The sequence below is a fragment of the Chiloscyllium plagiosum genome, chromosome 15, assembly GCF_004010195.1.
Source record: "Chiloscyllium plagiosum isolate BGI_BamShark_2017 chromosome 15, ASM401019v2, whole genome shotgun sequence".
Taxonomy (NCBI): domain Eukaryota; kingdom Metazoa; phylum Chordata; class Chondrichthyes; order Orectolobiformes; family Hemiscylliidae; genus Chiloscyllium; species Chiloscyllium plagiosum.
The window spans coordinates 23150525-23159902 of NC_057724.1; positions in this window are offsets into that span (position 1 = coordinate 23150525).

Consider the following 9378-nt stretch of genomic DNA (forward strand, 5'->3'; position numbering starts at 1 on the left):
TCTGGAAGCACTGAGGGTCTCTATGGTGAGTGGAAAAATCTCCTGTGTATCTATGCTGTTTTCATTCCCGTAATGCATCAGCTGAGACAAAAGATGTTCTGTTTCATCACATCTTTTATTCCCTTAATTAGTTATCTGCTTTATCCAAAGTAAGGCAAATTGTGATTAAAATTTACTTCTTTGAAATTACCTTTCTTTGTACTTCACAGCAAAATAAGTACAGAGAAAATGCAGAACATGTTAGTGGATTTAATTAGCCTCAGATTCAAGTGGCTATGCAATTGGATCTCTGTAGAACCCATGGACAGAAGACCAGAAAGACTTTTCCCAAATGTTTTGTTGAAAACTGAAAATTAACAAGTTGATTCACAGAGTGTCTGCCTGTCAAGCAGAATAGACTGCTGCATAAGGACTCACTAAGCAGAAGGACTATCAAAAAACAAAGGGAGATTGTGGTTGATGTGTCTAGCAGGGAGGAAGAATCATGGTCGTGGGGCTTAAAGGAGATGGTGGCCAGATACAAATTTCATTCATGGCAGAATATGGTGAAGTGCAGGTAGATTATAGCTTTTGGGTGTTTGATCTTGATCTAAAATTAGAATACGGTCAGGAGTTAAACATGGTCGAAGAAAGATGATGGTCAGTGGGTGATTCAGTTTCTGATGTAGGGAAATGGTGCTTGATGAAGGTGATCTGATTGCAAAGGGGGAGGTCTGATCATGTTGACACTTGAAATTGCAATTAGGAAGGTCGCGTAGGGGTGTGAGTAAATGTTGTCAAGTGTGTCCAATAAAGGGGGCTGATTCGGGCTCATGATCATTGTGGGAAGCATGATGTTGTCTGATCATGGTGAGGATAGAATGATAGGCAGTGTGCACTCCAATCCTGAGAGAGTTGGTGGATGGGGATATCTGATCGTGGGGGATGAGAGCAGCTTGGTCACAGGGAGGCTGGAATGGTGACATTGATAATCTGCAGAGGCTCAAGGGAATTCATCTGTTCCTCCTGATCGACAAGGAGTAAAGGCATTTATCTCATATTTCCAAACATGCTCAACTCCTTTTCCTTGCTGGTTTTCCTGATGCTTGGGAATGCCAGTTAACTCTGATTAAAAATAAAACTTTGCTGAAATGAAGGCTTTCAGCCTGTCTGAAAGATTTCACTGACTACTCTTGACTCTATTTGCTCATGAGCTGTGTAAATCTCTGGCAAGGTTAAAATTTATCGCACATTCCTAATTGTCCTTGAAATGGTGGTAGTAAACGGTCTTCCTGAACATTTTCCTCACCCCATGGTCTTTAATCTTTATTCTTGCAATAATTGGGTAAGTTCCTATTTGCTGCAAATTCCCTTACTAAAGTGATGGTAGAGGCAGGCTGTATATTGGGCATGATAATGCAGTACAGTTTCACTATCATTTTGCCTACTTCAAGCACAACCAGAATGTATTACGTCAATTCCCAGGGGAACTGACTGTACACTGGGCAAGCTCCAGGCTCATTTAATTCTTGGAAAATTGAATAAATTATCTGCCAGTCGCATAATGCCTTGCATTACTTAAATAGTGCTATATGCTTTTAATATCCAAGTAATCCTTGGGGGAATGGGGTGGAGGCTTGGGGATGCAAGACAGTTGTGTGAATTTAATCCTGATACTTTGCTTCCAACTTGAAGAAAATCAAGTTCTACATTGGAAGCATGAATTTTAACTTACTTTAAATTATTGTTTCTTTAAATACTTTCCTACAATTAGCAATCAGCAAAGGTTTTTTGACAATCTATGTTTTTATAGCTAACAACGTTTTCACAGGAACATTCCTTTTATATAAAGAAAATCTGCCAATCATGATAAAAGCACATCTGAAGGCTATCTTTGCACTTTAGAGATGGCCGGAAAAATTGGTCTGGCAATTATGAGCAAACCATTACATCCTTACAAAACCCTTTGAAATTACTTGTTGCATTGTGCTTAAATGTACAAAAAAACTGGATCAATGCCAAGACAGCAATATAAAAATTTTAGTCAGTCTCTCAGTGTGAAGAGTGAATCTGTGCAAATGGGACTTGCATTATGTACTGGATCCTGTATCAAAATAGATGTGCAAATCAGAGATGCATAGGCAAAACTATTGATGGTTTATCTTCAGAGTGCAAGATTCATTCTTTGCTCGGCATTTCATAAAGTTTCTAGTTTCAAAATCATAAGCTTCTTATCAATGACTTTTTTTTAAAAAGCGCAAAGACATAAAGAAATCTATTGCAGATAAAATTTTCAAACTTTATTCTTCGGTCAGTCAACAAAGTTAAATTAAAATGCAATGTTGCAACATGAGTTGTTTCATTTCCATTCATAATTCGAAACCCAAATGTTTTGCTTTTATATGTGATGAGTGCAGACAGACAGTTTGGGAGATAAAAATAATTCATTCTGCTAATTACACAAAATTTTAATTTTGATGTTTGTCTAATTTGTTAATTAATTAAAAAGTCGGATTTTTCCTACAACCACAAACTTCAAATCTTAATGAAACTTGGGTAAAAGTGAAACGAATTGTTACCAACTCTTGAATTCTGTATTACAGTTTGTAACTGTTACTCGTGCTTCAAACATTATCACTCTGTGCCAGGAAACCATAGGATCCAAACAGCCATTACCCCCTGCCCCTCCACAGTTCAGCCGGGAACACAGTGTTGGTGCTGCATTGCAATGCAGAGTGACCTCCCAGAAACATTGCTGTTTGAATGAAAGAATAAAGTTAACAGTCCCATCTGCCTCCTCAGCATCAGCGAAAGGTTCTGCTATAAGAGTCAAAACTAAGAAAGAAACTTCCCTGGTGGTCTGGCTCATATTTCACTCTTAAGCAGCAGAACCAAACTCAGATGCTCTGGGCACTGCTGTTTCTGGCACAGGTTGAATCCCTTAGATTGCAGTAGAGATTACACTTCTGAAATACCTTATTGGTTTTGTGATATCCTACAGTCATGAAAAATGCTGTTCAAATGCATGTTCTCTTTTTCATTCAGGAGATAATGCTCTTGAGAAAAGGAAATGATAATTCAAATACAACCTTGCTTTAAGCAAAATTGCCTCGAATTTGAATTTGAATGGAAAACAAGCTGAAACAGGGAAAACATAATAAGGAATATTGAAGTGTCAAAAGGACTGAAGGTTCTGGAGAAGATCTCTGTCAAAGCATGTCAATAGTATCATTATACACCAGACAAAGTTTTCTGCTTATCTTCAACTTATGACATACCCAACAAGAAATAAGGATTTGGGGGAATTGACATTCTACTATTAGCAAAAGCAATCAATAGTAGTTACTTTCAAATTAGTTTTCAATCATAAAAATCATTAAATGTTATACAGCTTTAAAGTTCATTCAGCCAGAGCTCCCAAATTACAAATTACCTAAACAGGAGAGAAATGTCATTTTCTTGATAGTCAGACCAATCAATAATGGCCACTGGCAATTTATTTTTCAATCATAAAGTCTTTAAATGCTGTACAAAATTAAAGTCCAGATTTTCAGTGTTTTGCAACCATAATCTATCATTGTCATCACAGCAAATAGCAAATGTTCCCCTGATTTCTATGAAGTTATGTTTGATAAATGGGCCATATGTCAACTTTCACATGGATGCTTTTGGTGATATTTCCTCCTTATTCACTCAAGTCTTACCTCATATTATGGTCACTTTGTTTTCAAGTTAAATAGTGGGAGATGCATCAATCCAATGTGATGTTCTCAAGAAAAAAAAACTATTGACAAACAAACACATTGCAGTGGCTGGTAGTGAGGTTTCGTGGGATATTTTGGTTCTAATACTTCTTTAAATCAATATATGTAAAAGTTTTCATAAAATTTCTTAAAATAAGAAGATTTGAGAAACACTCAGTGCTGTTTTTTTTTCAAGTAGTTTTTTATGTATTCAATCTAAGCACAGAAATAGGTTTGGTCTTCCCATTGTATGAGGTTGAAATTCTACTTTGCATGAAATTGTTGAAATGGGTCCAAAATTATATTCAGCAAAGTTTTTTTTTCAATGCTTCTTAGAAACTAACGTCAATATCACCAAATACAAACTGACATCAACCAAGGCAAGAAGGTAGTGGTTTAATTTTTTAAAAAATGTTGTTTTAAAAATATTCCTTGATTTATTTGAGTAGTCTGTGGTAAATTTGCAATACTTGAGGTGAAAAAGTGCTCCTTACATAGTCAGAAAAAAGAACATTTGCAATCAGTATTAATTTTCCTTGTGAGAAAGCTAATATTCAATTACTAAAAGTGACCTTTAAATATGAATAAAATTGTTTCCTAGTTTAATTGGAGTACAATCACCAGATTTTTAATAGATTGAAATATTTAATTTATTATCTCCCAGGACCAAACACCTAATGTTGTGAGATTCACTCATGTTAATGTGCAGGCTTTAAACCAGATTGGCAGGGGGATGGGAACATCGGAGGGACCTTATGTTTGAGAGAAGCAGAACTGGTGAAAAGAGACAGAGTAGAAAACAAAAATAGAAGTTAAGCAAAGCACAGGCAGCAATCAAATTGGAACAGAATATGAATTAACATTAAAAAAGCAGAATTAAAGGCACTATCTGACTGCACATAGCTTTCATTGAAAGGTTGAGAGCTTAAATTGAGGTAAATAGATATGAACTATTTGGCATTCCATGATGAGGTTACATGATGCCCAAGATTGGGAACTGAATAATCAAGGACATTTAGCATTTAGGAGGGGTAGTCAAAAGTTTTAGTGAGGGAAACTGCCACATTTAAAAGTATAAGAAAATGCATAAGAGGACACAGCAGGAGGAAGAGACCTATTCCAGCATACTGTTTATTGACCTCAGAGCTGTTAGTGCCACACTGCACATAAAGGTGAGATAGATAAATTGATCAGTGGCCGAAACAAAAAGAGAAAAACAGAAGGAGGACTGACCACCCAATTGTCTGTGTGTATCTCAGGGAAAGCAAGCAATTAGGGCACAAGGTGAGTGTTAAATCTAATATTACTGGATCATGTTTGTGACATTAAATTGTTAGTCAATAAAGGTATAATTACTTGAGAAAATTCCAAATTTTGTGTAGTTGATAATCAGAGTAAGCATTTGAGTCTGACAGGGGAATAGATCCTCAGTAGAAATAGCCTGCAATTGAGTCAGCATTCTTATTAAGAGACAAGAACATTACATCAGTAAGGGAGGGTCTTAGATCAAATGATCAAGATGTCGAATCGATTTAGTGAACAAAAAATCAGCAAGAAGCATCAATTGTTAGTGGGAGATGTTTACAGGCTGCCAACTATAGTGGGAATGTTGGACGTGATATAAGTCAGGAAATTAAAGATGCTTGTGATATGGATAACACAATAATAATGGGCAGCTTCAATTTACACAGACCGGGTGAACCAAAACAGAACAAATACTGTGGAGGATGAATTTCAGGAGTATATGCAAGTAGGTTGGAGCAGTAGGTTGATGAACCAGTTAAGCATTAGGCTATTTAGGATTTAGTACAGCATAATGAGAAAGAGTTAATAACATTGTTGTAAAGGAAAGTTTGGGAAATAGTGATCGAAATATAATGGTATTTTGCATTTCATTTGAAATGCACCATATATTTGATTTCACGATTTTTTGATTCTGAAACTAGGGGTCTAAATCTAAAGAAAGGAAACTATGAGGGTATGAGGGACAAGTTGGCTAGTGTAGATTGAAAAAGCATCCTAAAATCCTTTATAGTAAACCTGCAATGGCTAATATGTAAAGAAATGTTACATCATCCACAACAAACATATAGTCCTGTATGACACAAAAAGGTCACAAAAACAAGCAGTGAGCCTTTTTGATAAATTGTCCTCAATGAAAGACAGCCAACCTCACACTTGTTCCACATGCCTGTGGGTTAGATACCAAACCCAATGCATGTGCAACAAGCAGGCTGCAAGATTGCAAAGTCTTAGGGGAGTGGCTCTCACCGAAGTCCATGGAGGCATCAGTCAGTCAGAGAATCCAGGCACAGTCAGCCAAACCTGTTCAGGGAATTGGCCATGGTCAGGTAGCCAGACAGGGTTTCGTGGTCAGGAGGTCTGAACCTTCCTTACCAAGGGGATGGGCAACTGTTAGTCTGTTGACTGTGCAATGGCAAGTCCGGGGAATGGGGCTACTGCTTTCTGGGAGATGCATAGGCTCGTTTTTAGATGTATTCGATGTATAAGGCTGGAAAGTCCACCAAGATGTCAATCTAGGTGGTCTGCCAAGATCAGTCTGACAGGTCCATCCACAGAAGCTAAGGAGGAAAGGGTCTGGGTAGGGAAAAGTGTGACTGTTTCTGAGAAAATGAGGGCTAGCGGGTTAGTCATGGAATCAACCAGCATGGAAACAGACCCTTTGGTCAAATCAGTCCATGCCAACCATAAACCCAAATTAAACTAGTCACATCCGCCTACATTTGGCCTGAATCCCTCCAAACGTTCCTTATTTGTGTACTTATCAAAGTGTCTTTTAAACATTGTAACCTCTACCCGCATTCACCACTTCCTCTGGAAGTTCATTCCACACATGAACCACTCTGTGTAATAGCAATTGCCCCTCATGTCTTTGGGGCTGGGATGCAGTGTGTCAAATCTCTGGCCATCCTACAGCAGTGACCATTTGTGTGCTGCACTTCCCTAGCATAGTCTCTGCTGGACTACTGTTAGATGGCAATCTTGCTGCAGCTGTTTGAGGAAAACACGTCCCAGGCCTGGGGCACTCGGAGACCAGGCACATCTTCACTCTCAGGCAGGAAAGGATCCCTCCGTTAGGGTCAAATATGTGTTCATATTTGACCCCCATTTCCAGGTGATGCAGTAGGCTCTTATCAGAAACTGCTATCCATGAAACCTCATCAGTGGCCACAAAGTGCTGCTGGATGGTGTGAAAACCTGTCAAACACCTACTCCGAGATTCTCACAACCATATGAAAGATAACATCAGGAACAGTTATCCATAAGCAGAGTGTGGCAGATAAACCATTGTCACCCATGCCATCAAAATCCCCTCAATACATTTCCTCTTTTTCTCCCTCTCATCACATCTTCATGTAATCCCTAGTTCTACAGCTGAGGTGGAGGGAGCCTGCTCCATTATGGAGCCCATGGCCCTGAGGGATTTAGTGGGCTGCTCCGGGAGCACTTGTGTCTAAATAGCGTATACATGAGGAGGGTCTTCTTGTCAGATGCAAGGCCCTCCTGCCCCTGACTTTCCAAGGGTTGGAGAGAAAGGAAGGGTGGCATTGGGAGGCCTGGCCACATTTGCGGTGTCCTGGGCGGAGGTATCTGTGTGTGTTCAATCTCCAACTGGATGCCTGCTGCCACCGCCCTGTCTCCTTATGAGAGGAGCGTGGCATCTGGACGGGGTCAAGACTTCCAGCACACCCCTCCACAGAAACACTGTTGCCTTCTGCCCTGAAGACGGGTGTCTGGGTTGATGGAGTGCAGATCACTTGAGCAGATCCTGAGTGTGGTAGATCTTGCTCTTTAAGGCAGCCGCCAAGCTGTCCATGAAGGCAACCAGAAATTCAATCACGCGAGTCAATGCTTTGCTGCAGCTTCTGGTCAATGAGGGCCATTGCCTCCAACATGCCTGTTCATTGCCTCTGCTGCTCCCTGTGTGCACGTGGATAATTGCCAATACCACGGGATCCCCACCTGCCTGAGACTGAAGACTTGCCTTGTCTCCAAGTGCCCCAGCCCTGGGCCACATCTTCCTCAAACAACTGCAGACCCGTCACTGGGAGGTGCTCACCAGACACTGGGAATTGCCACGCTCTCTCCATCTATGGGTTCTCCCGACGTGTCAGCATCTCAGCTGGTAGAGAAGGCAGCCTTGCTGATGCTTCCTCTGAAGTCTCCGTATGCTCATTCCCACAGGTCCAGGAGGTACTGTCGAGGCAGCCAGGCATTTCTCCTCAAGTGGTTGTGGAAAGGAGTAAATCAATTTTGCTGAATATAATCCTTGTTTAAATCTCTGCAGTCTGTTGGAGCAATTGTATTGCTTTCGAATAAATTGAAGAAACAGAAAACTCACAATGCAACGAAATGGTGAAAGATGAAGTCACCATAATCCCAGAGGATCAATAGGATCTCTCATTACAGACACAACTGGTGGTGGTTTAACCAGAGGGTCACCACATCGAAGGTGAGGGAGGAAGTTGAGAAGAAGAGTCCCCCATGCTAACCTCATCTGTGCTGCAATTGAACCCATGCTGTTAACATCACTGCATCACAACCAACAAATTGAGCTGACTGTTTCCAGGTTAATGTCTACAAATGATTGTCCTACATATTGCTAACTATAACTTATTGACAAGATCCCAGTTGATTGTTGTGAGAGAAAGGGGAGTGAGAATGTAGTACAGCCACAATTAGTAGAACTGTAGCTGAGGATGTTAGGCAGGCTTTCAGGGAGCTAGGTTGGAAGCTCAAAGTTAGAATGAACAGAGTTGTTGTCTCTGGTTTGTTACCCGTGCCACGTGATAGAGAGTCGAGGAATAGGGAGAGAGAACAGTTAAATGCGTGGCTACAGGGATGGTGCAGGAGGGAGGGATTCCGGTATCTGGATAACTGGGGTTCTTTCTGGGGAAGGTGGGACCTCCATAAACAGGATGGTCTACACCTGAACCTAAGGGGCACCAGTATCCTTGTTGGGAGGTTTGCTAGTGCTCTTGGGGGGGGTTAAATTAACTCTGTAGGGGCATGGGAACCCAGACTGTAGCTTTAGGGTGCAGAACCTGGAGTGTAGGGAGGTTAGGAACATGGCAACAATTTCAAAGGCGGGTGCCTGTAAACAGGAAAGTGGTTTGAAGTGTGTATACTTCAATGCAAGAAGTATACGAAATAAGGTAGGTGAACCTGCAGCGTGGGTTGGTACCTGGGACTTCGATGTTGTGGCTATTACGCAGACATGGGTAGAACAGGGACAGGATTGGCTGTTGCAGGTCTCAGGTTTTAAATGTTTTAGTAGGGTCAGAGGTGAGGGTAAAAGAGGGGGAGGTGTGGCATTGCTTGTCAAAGATAGTATTACAGCTGTGGAAAGGACGATGGATGAAGACTCGCCATCTGAGGTAGTTTGGGCTGAGGTTAGGAATAGGAAAGGCGAGGTCACCCTGTTAGGAGTCTTTTACAGGCCTCCTAATAGTCCTAGAATCATTGAAGAAAGGATAGGGAAGGTGATTCAGGAGATGAGTGACAGTAATAGGGTGGTTGTTATGGGGGACTTTAACTTTCCTGATATTGATTGGGAAAGCTATAGCTCAAGTTCGTTAGATGGGTCAGTGTTTGTCCAATATGTGCAGGAAGGTTTCCTGACACAATATGTAGA